The 14638-nt window shown below is 35.5% G+C and overlaps 1 pseudogene; it reads right to left on the bottom strand.

The window, feature by feature from the left end:
* LOC130298682 (zinc finger protein 585A-like) overlaps positions 1–9052 on the bottom strand; it is a 72870-nt pseudogene extending 63818 nt beyond the window's left edge.
* Positions 9053–14638: the final 5586 nt, after the last annotated feature.

The raw sequence follows: 14638 nt of genomic DNA, 5'->3' as shown, positions 1-14638 counted from the left end.
CTGCCTCCTGCTGTTGCATAACTACAGCTCCCAGCATGCCCTTTTTGCATGCTGGGAGCTGTTGCTAAGCAACAGTAGGAGGCTGTCACTCACCTCCTGCTGCTGCTCCGGGACACAGGTCAGTCCCTCGCCGCCACCGCTGCTCCTGGGGCCCCGATCCCAACATTGACGCCGGGGATCGTGGTCCCCAGCTCCCGGGGTCTTCTTCTCGCACCCGCTCACGTCCTCCGGAAGAGGGGCGGAGCGGGTTGCGGGAGTGACACCCTCAGCAGGCGCCCTGATTGGTCGGCCGGTAAACTGGCTGACGAATCAGGGTGATCGTGAGGTGGCACCAGTGCCACCTCACCCCTGCTGGCTATGGCTGTTCACCATAGACCCGACTGACCCGGAATCGCCGCAGACTGAATTGTCCAGCGATCTGCGGCCATCGCCGACATGGGGGGGCATAATGACCCCCCTGGGCGATATGCCGGGATGCCTGCTGAACGATTTCAGCAGGCATCGGGCACCGGCTCCCCTCCGGCTAGCAGCGGGGGGCCGGGAATGGACAGGACGTACTCCTACGTCCTCGGTCCTTAAGGACTCGGAAACGGGGGGCGTAGGAGTACGTCCATTGTCCTTAAGGGGTTAAAAAATGTACAAAAAGATATCAAAACAGTGATAGCAAAAATTATTAACAATTTATGAATGAATGGCGGCCATCAGTGCAGCTGTCATTGCTATTGATGCAATAACTATTGTATTGTATAAAGTCCTGAACATTGTCCATATATTTCATTGGGCTTCCAGGTAGTGAGTATCCAAAATGTCAATATATGGAATGATGGATTCTAGTGTACATCCTGTGAGGTAGCAACTCTGAAAATAATTATATTTATATACGTTCACAATCCTCTAATCTAGGAATTCTGTGGTTAACCATCATTCTCCACTGTATATAACCACCAGATATCCCTCTACTGAGGGTCTAGAATAGTTCATTTATGGACCCTTGTTCAGCTATAGTTGACACCTTAGTAGATGGTTATGCGTTTAGTCTTAAGTAGCTCATGCAGTGTAATGGTTACTGAGCACTTGATCCGCTATGGTTCACACCTTAATTGTTGATTTAGCGTATATATAAGGCCGCACAGTCCAAACATTTCTCACTCTAGGTCCTTATTCTCACACCGCAGTATCCCATCAAACCGCACCACATTTAATTAGTCCAAATTCAGATCATACATTATGTCGGCTGTAGGGATCGACCGATATCGTTTTTTTAGGGCCGATACCGATAATCGGTGGAGGTTAGGGCCGATAGCCGATAACTTATACCGATATTCCGGTATAAGTTATGGGCTATTTATCCCCCCGCGACACCGCTGCAGATCATTGATTTAAAGCGGTCTCTTTAAATCAATGCACTGCAGTGGCTTTTGCGGTGCCATAGGCCGTCGCCGCCACCACCACCTGCTTCTCTCCCCTACCTGTCAGGGTGGTCCGGGCCATCCATTCTTCCTTCCTGTAGTGTCCGGCGGCATTCCGGGTGGAGGGTGCACCGATCCGGGCTGTCCTTCTTCTCCGGGGGTCCTCCTCTCCACTCCGGGCAGGCTCCGGCCTAGTACGCTGCATAGACGCCGCTGCGCAGTGACGCCCATGCACAGCGACACACCTGACGTCACGGCGTAGCGGCGTCTATGCAGCGTACTAGGCTGGAGCCTGCCTGGAGTGGAGAAGAGGACCCCCGGAGAAGAAGGACAGCCCGGACCGGTGCACCCTCCACCCGAAATGCCGCCGGACACTACAGGAAGGAAGGATGGATGGCCCGGACCACCCCCATTACGGGTAAGTTTATTTTTATTTTTTTATTGACTAGGAGGGTGGGGGAGGGGCCCAACCGGTATAGCGGTATGGGCAAAAATCCATACCGGTATACCGCCCAACACTACGGTGGGGGGTGCGACGCGGCGGGTTGGGGGGGTGGCGGTCGCGGGGCGGGGGGCATTATCGGCTTATCGGCAAGGTAATGTGATTATTGGCCGATAATATCGGCCATGCCGATAATCGGTCGATCCCTAGTCGGCTGTATGGATACGTGTTGACATTAGTCATTTGCATAAATATGTAGGTATAACCAAATATTGCAATATCCGATACTGGTATACAGTGTGACAATGTTAATCCCAGTCTGTCCCAATTCTAGTTGGCTCCTACAGAGCGTAGTTCTCACTTATACCATAGTTTAGCACCAATGTTCATACAGATGTAAAGATGTATAGTATTGCGATATACACTTTAGAGGGTGTGAACGAAGGCTAATTGCCGCATAGACACTTTCTTAAATATAGCAAATAGTGTGTCCAGTATAATGGCTACTCCGAAGTGCCTATTCTTTCATATTGAGTGTTCCATTATTGGAAGTATAGTAGTCGCTGATGTATTAAAGCACTTATCTGATAGCTGTCTTCCACCGATATCTCAAGCGTGGGCATCTGGCTCTCCTGATGGTCCCGAGAGTCCATTCATCAAAGTCCAAGTTGGTAAAGAGGTCCAACGCTTTTCAATTGTGAAATCTCCTCAGGGACCTTTGGTAAGACGTGGTCTCCTTGTCATTAACAGTGCTAGCAATGCACTGTGTACGGCACTGATTTGGTTATACCTACATACCGTGTTTCTCCGAAAATAAGACCGGGTCTTACATTCATTTTAGTCACAAAAAACACACTAGGGCTTATTTTCAGGGTAGGGCTTATTTATTTACGGTATGTACATTGAACAACATTTAATGATATTTACCCCCCCCCCATCATCATCATGTGATGGGTGCAGCTCTGCCCCCCCCCCCAACGTCCCCCACCACCGGTTTATCAGCCCAGCGCTGCACCCCACATCGGGAGACTAATCGTATGTCAACCGCGAGCACAGCTTCTCCCCCCCCCCCTGCCAAATAATTATCACTACTTGTACTTTGTATTCCCGTGCCCGGGCTGCAAATATTAAAATACTAATTTTAACTCTACCTTCGTCCTCCGTTCCCCCGTTGCTAAGGAACCGGCCTCATGGTCCCTCCGCTGTTCTTGCTGCTTCCTGGGGATGGGAACGTCACAGAGCCTTCAGCCTATTACCGGCCGCAGCGATGTCCCGCCTTGGCCGATGATAGGCTGAGCCCACTGTCATGTAAGAAGCCGGCCGGCTCCTCACATGACAAAGCACTCAGCCTATCATCGGCCGAGGTGGGACATCGCTGCGGCCGGTGATAGGCTGAAGGCTCTGAGACGTCCCAATGGGGGAACGGAGGACAAAGGTACGGTAAGTTAAAGTTTGTTTTTTAATATTTGCAGCCCGGGAATTGCCTAGGTCAGTGGTCTTCAACCTGCGGACCTCCAGATGTTGCAAAACTACAACTCCCAGCATGCTGGGAGTTGTAGTTTTGCAACATCTGGAGGTCCACAGGTTGAAGACCACCGGCCTAGGTCTTATTTTCGGAATAGGGCTTATATTGCAGCCACCCCGATAATCCAGCTAGGGCTTATTTTCGGGGTAGGGTGTATTTTCGGGGAAACAGGGTATTCTCACACAACGCACTATAAATAAGATAAGAGACTGTGGGTATAAAATACTTGCATGTTGGAGAAATGGGAGCTTCACTATATTGATCCTAATGGATATCTATAGGACCCTGTCTATATGGTGCGAGAAGCATAAGTGGTCCGCTGATTGAAGGAGCTACTCTCCATCTGACTTAATGACCAGACCGCAAATGACTAATGTGAACGCGTATCCATACAGCCGACATAATGTATGATCTGAATTTGAACTAATTAAAGGGTACCTCTCACCCAAAAAAACTTTTGATCTATTATAGATTAATGTACGCAGAATAACTTTACAATTGCATGTTATTAAAAAAATATGCTTCTTTCTATTTAATTTTCCACTTTGAAGAAATGACCACTAGGGGTCTCCCTACCAGTCCTGGCAGCAAGCATTTCAGACTCATGCTGGAGTCCTAAACACTACGAGCTGCCAGTCTGCTTTGTTCACAGAGGAGAACACTCAGAGCTGCCAGTCTGCTTTGTTCACAGCCTGTTTGGCTGTGAACAAAGCAGGCTGGCAGCTCTGAGTGTTTAGGACTCCAGCATGAGTCAGAAATGCTTGCCGACAGGACTGATCGGGAAAAATACAATAGAAAGAAGCATATTTTTCATTAACATGCTATTGGAAAGTTATTCAACATTCATTCATCAATAGCAATGACAGCTGCACTGATGGCCGCCATTCATTCATAAATTGTTAATCATTTTTGCTATCACTGTTTTGATATCTTTTTGTACATTTTTTAACCTACGTACCTATTAAAAGTTATATTTTAGGTTCCCTTTCTATAGTCAATGATTTAGTGATTTGTTAATTTGGGAGACCAGCACATTAACCCCTTAAGGACTCAACCCAAATATACCTTAAGGACCCGGCCATTTTTTGCACATCCGACCACCGTCACTTCAAGCATTAATAACTCTGATGCTTTTACCTTTCATTCTGATTCCGAGATTGTTTTTTCGTGACATATTCTACTTTATGTTAGTGGTAAAATTTTCGTCGATACTTGCATCGTTTCTTAGTGAAAAATTCAAAAATTTCATGAAAAAATTGAAAATTTTGCATTTTTTTAACTTTCAAGCTCTCTGCTTGTAAGGAAAATGGATATTCCAAATAAATTATACATTGATTCACATATACAATATGTCTACTTTATGTTTGCATCATAAAGTTGACATGTTTTTACTTTTGGAAGACATCAGAGGGCTTCAAAGTTCAGCAACAATTTTCCAATTTTTCACAAAACTTTCAAAATCTGAATTTTTCAGGGACCAGTTCAGTTTTGAAGTTGATTTGAAGGGTCTTCTTATTAGAAATACCCCATAAATGACCCCATTATAAAAACTGCACCCCTCAAAGTATTCAAAATGACATTCAGTAAGTTTGTTAACCCTTTAGGTGTTTCACAGGAATAGCAGCAAAGTGAAGGAGAAAATTCAAAATCTTCATTTTTTACACTCGCATGTTCTTGTAGACCCAGTTTTTGAATTTTCACAAGTGGTAATAGGAGAAAAAGCCCCCAAAATTTGTAACCCAATTTCTCTGGAGTAAGGAAATATCTCATACGTGTATGTCAAGTGTACGGCGGGCGCAGTAGAGGGCTCAGAAGGGAAGAGCGACAATGGGATTTTAGAGAGTGAATTTTTCTGAAATGGTTTTTGGGGGCATGTCACATTTAGAAAGGCCCTATGGTGCCAGAACAGCAGAAAACACCACATGGCATACCATTTTGGAAACTACACCCCTCAAGGCATGTAACAAGGGGTCCAGTGAGCCTTAACACCCGACAGGTGTTTGACAACTTTTCGTTAAAATCGGATGTGTAAATGGAAAAAAAAAAATTCACACTAAAGTGCAGTTTTTCCCCCAAATTTACAATTTTTACAAAGCGTAATGGGAGAAAATGTCCCCCAAATTTGTAACCCCATCTCTTCTGAGTATGGAAATACCCCATGTTAGGACGTAAAATGCTTTGCGGGCGAACTACAATGCTCAGAAGAGAAGGAGTCACATTTGGCATTTTGAAAGCAACTTTTGCTGAAATGGTTTTTTGGGGGCATGTCGCATTTAGGAAGCCCCTATGGTGCCAGAACAGCAAAAAAATACCCACATGGCATACTATTTTGGAAACAACACCCCTCAAGGAATGTAACAAGGGGTCCGCTGAGCCTTAACACCCCACAGGTGTTTGACGACTTTTCGTTAAAGTTGGCTGTGTAAATGAAAAAAATTTTTTTTTTTAACTAAAATGCAGTTTCCCCCCTAAATTTTACATTTTTACAAGGGGTAATAGGAGAAAATGACCCCCAAAATTTGTAACCCCATTTCTTCTGAGTATGGAAATACCCCATGTTAGGACGTAAAATGCTCTGCTGGCGAACTACAATGCTCAGAAGAGGAGGAGCGCCATTGCGCTTTTGATAAGAGAATTCGTTTGGAATGGTAGTCAGGGGCCATGTGCGTTTACAAAGCCCCCCGTGGTGCCAGAGCAGTGGACCCCCCCCCCCCCCCACATGTGACCCCATTTTGGAAACTACACTCCTCACAGAATTTAATAAGGGGTGCAGTGAGTATTTACACCCCACAGATCTTTGGAACAGTGGGCTGTGCAAATGAAAAATGTAATTTTTCATTTTTACGGACCACTGTTCCAAAAATCTGTCAGACACCTGTGGGGCGTAAATGCTCACTGTACCCCTTATTACATTACATGAGGGGTGTAGTTTCCAAAATGGGGTCACATGTGTCTTGGGTCCATTGTTCTGGCACTAAGGGGGCTTTGTAAACACATGTGGCCTTCAATTTCGGACAAATTTTCTCTACAAAATCCCAATGGCACTCCTCTTCTGAGCATTGTAGTTCGCCCGCAGAGCACTTTACATCCACATATGGGGTATGTACTTACTCAGAAGAAATGGGGTTACAAATTTTGGGGAGCTTTTTTCCTATTTTCCCTTGTGAAAATGAAAAATGTAGGTAACACCAGCATTTTAGTGAAACAATATAATTTTTTTCATTTTCCCATCCAACTTTAATGAAAATTTGTCAAACACCTGTGGGGTGTTCAGGCTCACTATACCCCTTGTCACATTCCGTGAGGGGTGTAGTTTCCAAAATGGGGTCACATGTGGGTATTTATTTTTTTTGCGTTTGTCAGAACCGCTGTAAAATCAGCCACCCCTGTGCAAATCACCAATTTAGGCCTCAAATGTACATGGTGCGCTCTCTCTCCTGAGCCTTGTTGTGCGCCCGCAGATCATTTTACGCCCACATATGGGGTATTTCCGTACTCAGGAGAAATTGCGTTACAAATTTTGGGGGTCTTTTTTTCCTTTTACCGCTTGTGGAAATAAAAAGTATGGGGCAACACCAGCATGTTAGTGTAAAAATTTTAATTTTTTTACACTAACAGGCTGGTGTAGACCCCAACTTTTCCTTTTCACAAGCGGTAAAAGGAAAAAAAGACGCCCAAAATTTGTAGTGCAATTTCTCCCGAGTACGGAATACCCCATATGTGGCCCTAAACTGTTTCCTTGAAATACGACAGGGCTCCAAAGTGAGAAAGCACCATGCGCATTTGAGGACTAAATTAGGGATTGCATAGGGGTGGACATAGGGGTATTCTACACCAGTGATTACCAAACAGGGTGCCTCCAGCTGTTGCTAAGCTTCCAGCATGCCTGGACAGTCAGTGGCTGTCCAGAAATGCTGGGAGTTGTTGTTTTGCAACAGCTGGAGGCTCCGTTTTGGAAACCCTGCCGTACAAGACGTTTTTAATTTTTATTTGGGGGGACAGTGTACGGGGGTGTATATGTAGTGTTTTACCCTTTATTAGGTGTTAGTGTAGTGTAGTGTTTTTAGGGTACATTCACACTGTCGGGTTACGGTGAATTTCCCGCTAGGAGTTTGCGCTGCGGCGAAAAATTTGCCGCAGCCCAAACTTGAAGCAGGAGATTTACTGTAAACCTGCACGTGTGAATGTACCCTGTACGTTCACATGGGGGGGGGGCAAACCTCCAGCTGTTTCAAAACTACAACTCCCAGCATGTAGTGACAGACCGTGCATGCTGGGAGTTGTACTTTTGCAACAGCTGGAGGCACACTGGTTGGAAAACCTTCAGTTAGGTTCTGTTACCTAACTCAGTATTTTCCAACCAGTGTGCCTCCAGCTGTTGCAAAACTACAACTCTCAGCATGTACTAATCACCGAAGTGCATGCTGGGAGATGTAGTTATGCAACAGCTGGAGGTATGCAACTACAACTCCCAGCATGCCGAGACAGCTGTTTGCTTTCTGGGCATGCTGGGATTTGCAGTTTTGCAACATCTGGAGAGCTATAGATTTTAGATCAGTGCACAGTGATCTCCAAACTGTGGACCTCCAGATGTTGCAAAACTACAACTCCCAGCATGCCCAGACAACAAAAAGCTGTGTGGGCATGCTAGGAGTTGTAGTTTTGCAACATCTGGAGGGATATAGTTTAGAGACCACTGTATAGTGGTTTCAAACTGCAGCCCTCCAGCTGTTGCAAAACTACATATTACAGCATGCCCAAACAGCTGTCTGGGCATGCTGGGAGTTGTAGTTTCGCAACATCTGGAGGGCTACAGTTTAGAGACCACAGTCTCAGACTGTAGCCCTCCAGATCAACTTACCGGCTTCCGTAGGATCCGGGGAGCCATCCTCTTCAGACGCACGTGACGCCGCCCGCCGATCACTGTCGCCGCAGCCTCCGGATCGGTAAGTGGACGTCGGTGCCCGGTCCCCTTCGGATCCCCGTTCTGCCCCGCCTATTGTGGGTGGGCAGGAAGGGGAAAACGAAAGTTAACCCCCCGCCCCCGGTCTGCTATTGGTCGTCGCCTCTGACGATCAATAGCAGACCAATAGCAGGGATAGCAGGGGTGGCAACCCTGCCACCTCACTCCTATGCCTACAGGGGGATCGTGGGTGTCTTAGACAACCGCGATCCCCCTTCAATTCCGGGTCACCGGGTCACAATAGAGGGTCACAATAGACCCGTATGACCCGGAATCGGCGCAAATCGCAAGTGTGAATTCACTTGCGATTTGCACCGCTCGCCGACAGGGGGGGGGGGGGTATGGTGTGTTTGATGACCCCCCTGGGCATTTGCGCGGGGTGTCTGCTGATTGATATCAGCAGTCACCGGGGACCGAAATTCCCACGGGCGTATGGATGCGCCCTGGGTCCTTAAGTGGTTAATATACATTTTTTTCAGTAGTTAGTATTACATATATATACACACACATTATATACTATATACACACATATACATTCACATTATATACTATATACACATATCTATACATTTACTATACACACATATACATATATATATATCTACATACCTCCTTCCTCAGGTTTGTACAGGAAGTGTACTAACAGGACCTGCGATGATGTCTCAGTCAGGTGATCAGTCACATGGAGGAGGAGGGAGGGGTCAAGGAGTCACATGATCAGGGCTCAGTGTAGAGATAAATGATGTCAGAGGACGGTTATAGTATATACATGTATTATAGTATTATATCATGTACATGTATTATAGTATTATAGTATATACATGTATTATAGTATTATAGCATATACATGTATTATAGTATTATAGCATATACATGTATTATAGTATTATAGTATATACATGTATTATAGTATTATAGCATATACATGTATTATAGTATTATAGCATATACATGTATTATAGTATTATAGGATATACATGTATTATAGTATTATAGTATATACATGTATTATAGTATTATAGTATATACATGTATTATAGTATTATAGTATATACATGTATTATAGTATATACATGTATTATAGTATTATAGTATATACATGTATTATAGTATTATAGCATATACATGTATTATAGTATTATAGTATATACATGTATTATAGTATTATAGTATATACATGTATTATAGTATTATAGTATATACATGTATTATAGTATTATAGTATATACATGTATTATAGTATTATAGTGTGTACATGTATTATAGTATATACATGTATTATAGTATTATAGTATATACATGTATCATAGTATTATAGTATATACATGTATTATAGTATTATAGTATATACATGTATTATAGTATTATAGTATATACATGTATTATAGTATATACATGTATTATAGTATTATAGTATATACATGTATTATAGTATTATAGTATATACATGTATTATAGTATTATAGTATATACATGTATTATAGTATTATAGTATATACATGTATTATAGTATTATAGTGTGTACATGTATTATAGTATATACATGTATTATAGTATTATAGTATATACATGTATTATAGTATTATAGTGTGTACATGTATTATAGTATTATAGTATATACATGTATTATAGTATTATAGTATATACATGTATTATAGTATTATAGTGTGTACATGTATTATAGTATATACATGTATTATAGTATGTACATGTATTATAGTATTATAGTATATACATGTATTATAGTATTATAGTGTGTACATGTATTATAGTATTATAGGATATACATGTATTATAGTATTATAGTATATACATGTATTATAGTATTATAGTATATACATGTATTATAGTATTATAGTATATACATGTATTATAGTATTATAGGATATACATGTATTATAGTATTATAGTATATACATGTATTATAGTATTATAGTATATACATGTATTATAGTATTATAGTATATACATGTATTATAGTATTATAGTATATACATGTATTATAGTATATACATGTATTATAGTATTATAGTATATACATGTATTATAGTATTATAGTATATACATGTATTATAGTATATACATGTATTATAGTATTATAGTATATACATGTATTATAGTATTATAGTATATACATGTATTATAGTATTATAGTATATACATGTATTATAGTATTATAGTATATACATGTATTATAGTATATACATGTATTATAGTATTATAGCATATACATGTATTATAGTATTATAGCATATACATGTATTATAGTATTATAGGATATACATGTATTATAGTATTATAGTATATACATGTATTATAGTATTATAGTATATACATGTATTATAGTATTATAGTATATACATGTATTATAGTATTATAGTATATACATGTATTATAGTATTATAGTATATACATGTATTATAGTATTATAGTATATACATGTATTATAGTATTATAGTGTGTACATGTATTATAGTATATACATGTATTATAGTATTATAGTATATACATGTATTATAGTATTATAGTATATACATGTATTATAGTATTATAGTATATACATGTATTATAGTATTATAGTATATACATGTATTATAGTATATACATGTATTATAGTATATACATGTATTATAGTATTATAGCATATACATGTATTATAGTATTATAGTATATACATGTATTATAGTATTATAGTATATACATGTATTATAGTATTATAGTATATACATGTATTATAGTATTATAGTATATACATGTATTATAGTATATACATGTATTATAGTATTATAGTATATACATGTATTATAGTATTATAGTATATACATGTATTATAGTATTATAGCATATACATGTATTATAGTATTATAGTATATACATGTATTATAGTATTATAGCATATACATGTATTATAGTATTATAGCATATACATGTATTATAGTATATACATGTATTATAGTATTATAGTATATACATGTATTATAGTATTATAGTATATACATGTTTTATAGTATTATAGTATATACATGTATTATAGTATTATAGTATTATAGTATATACATGTATTATAGTATTATAGTATATACATGTATTATAGTGTTATAGTATATACATGTTTTATAGTATTATAGTATATACATGTATTATAGTGTTATAGTATATACATGTATTATAGTGTATATATCAGAGGACGGTGACTGTAGGTGTCTATGTGGTTAAGAAGATGTATGGACACCGACAATAACAGGACAAAATACACTATATGTCTGTATTATAGTATATACATGTATTATAGTATTATAGTATATACATGTATTATAGTATTATAGTATATACATGTATTATAGTATTATAGTATATACATGTATTATAGTATTATAGTATATACATGTATTATAGTATTATAGTATATACATGTATTATAGTATTATAGTATATACATGTATTATAGTATTATAGTATATACCTGTATTATAGTATTATAGTGTATACATGTATTATAGTATTATAGTATATACATGTATTATAGTATATACATGTATTATAGTATTATAGCATATACATGTATTATAGTATTATAGTATATACATGTATTATAGTATTATAGTATATACCTGTATTATAGTATTATAGTATATACATGTATTATAGTATTATAGTATATACATGTATTATAGTATTATAGTATATACCTGGATTATAGTATTATAGTGTATACATGTATTATAGTATTATAGTATATACATGTATTATAGTATATACATGTATTATAGTATTATAGCATATACATGTATTATAGTATTATAGTATATACATGTATTATAGTATTATAGTATATACCTGTATTATAGTATTATAGTATATACATGTATTATAGTATATACATGTATTATAGTATTATAGTATATACATGTATTATAGTATTATAGTATATACATGTATTATAGTATTATAGTATATACATGTATTATAGTATTATAGTATATACATGTATTATAGTATTATAGCATATACATGTATTATAGTATTATAGGATATACATGTATTATAGTATTATAGTATATACATGTATTATAGTATTATAGTATATACATGTATTATAGTATTATAGTATATACATGTATTATAGTATTATAGTATATACATGTATTATAGTATTATAGTATATACATGTATTATAGTATTATAGTATATACATGTATTATAGTATTATAGTGTGTACATGTATTATAGTATATACATGTATTATAGTATTATAGTATATACATGTATTATAGTATTATAGTATATACATGTATTATAGTATTATAGTATATACATGTATTATAGTATTATAGTATATACATGTATTATAGTATATACATGTATTATAGTATATACATGTATTATAGTATTATAGCATATACATGTATTATAGTATTATAGTATATACATGTATTATAGTATTATAGTATATACATGTATTATAGTATTATAGCATATACATGTATTATAGTATTATAGTATATACATGTATTATAGTATTATAGTATATACATGTATTATAGTATTATAGTATATACATGTATTATAGTATATACATGTATTATAGTATATACATGTATTATAGTATTATAGCATATACATGTATTATAGTATTATAGTATATACATGTATTATAGTATTATAGTATATACATGTATTATAGTATTATAGCATATACATGTATTATAGTATTATAGTATATACATGTATTATAGTATTATAGTATATACCTGGATTATAGTATTATAGTGTATACATGTATTATAGTATTATAGTATATACATGTATTATAGTATATACATGTATTATAGTATTATAGCATATACATGTATTATAGTATTATAGTATATACATGTATTATAGTATTATAGTATATACCTGTATTATAGTATTATAGTATATACATGTATTATAGTATTATAGTATATACATGTATTATAGTATTATAGTATATACATGTATTATAGTATATACATGTATTATAGTATTATAGTATATACATGTATTATAGTATTATAGTATATACATGTATTATAGTATTATAGCATATACATGTATTATAGTATTATAGGATATACATGTATTATAGTATTATAGTATATACATGTATTATAGTATTATAGTATATACATGTATTATAGTATTATAGTATATACATGTATTATAGTATTATAGTATATACATGTATTATAGTATTATAGTATATACATGTATTATAGTATTATAGTATATACATGTATTATAGTATATACATGTATTATAGTATATACATGTATTATAGTATTATAGCATATACATGTATTATAGTATTATAGTATATACATGTATTATAGTATTATAGTATATACATGTATTATAGTATTATAGTATATACATGTATTATAGTATTATAGTATATACATGTATTATAGTATATACATGTATTATAGTATTATAGTATATACATGTATTATAGTATTATAGTATATACATGTATTATAGTATATACATGTATTATAGTATTATAGTATATACATGTATTATAATATTATAGTATATACATGTATTATAGTATTATAGCATATACATGTATTATAGTATTATAGCATATACATGTATTATAGTATTATAGTATATACATGTATTATAGTATTATAGTATATACATGTATTATAGTATTATAGTATATACATGTTTTATAGTATTATAGTATATACATGTATTATAGTATTATAGTATTATAGTATATACATGTATTATAGTATTATGGTATATACATGTATTATAGTATTATAGTATATACATGTATTATAGTATTATAGTATATACATGTTTTATAGTATTATAGTATATACATGTATTATAGTGTTATAGTATATACATGTATTATAGTGTATATATCAGAGGACGGTGACTGTAGGTGTCTATGTGGTTAAGAAGATGTATGGACACCGACAATAACAGGACAAAATACACTACATGTCTGTATTATAGTATATACATGTATTATAGTATTATAGTATATACATGTATTATAGTATTATAGTATATACATGTATTATAGTATTATAGTATATACATGTATTATAGTATTATAGTATATACATGTATTATAGTATTATAGTATATACATGTATTATAGTATTATAGTATATACCTGTATTATAGTATTATAGTGTATACATGTATTATAGTATTATAGTATATACATGTATTATAGTATATACATGTATTATAGTATTATAGCATATACATGTTGTCACGATGCCGGCTGGCAGGTAGTGGACCCTCTGTGCCAG

The sequence above is a fragment of the Hyla sarda genome, chromosome 1 (genome assembly GCF_029499605.1).
Source record: "Hyla sarda isolate aHylSar1 chromosome 1, aHylSar1.hap1, whole genome shotgun sequence".
Taxonomy (NCBI): domain Eukaryota; kingdom Metazoa; phylum Chordata; class Amphibia; order Anura; family Hylidae; genus Hyla; species Hyla sarda.
The sequence above is the reverse complement of the archived record's forward strand: the minus strand, read 5'-3'. Positions and strand labels throughout refer to the sequence as shown.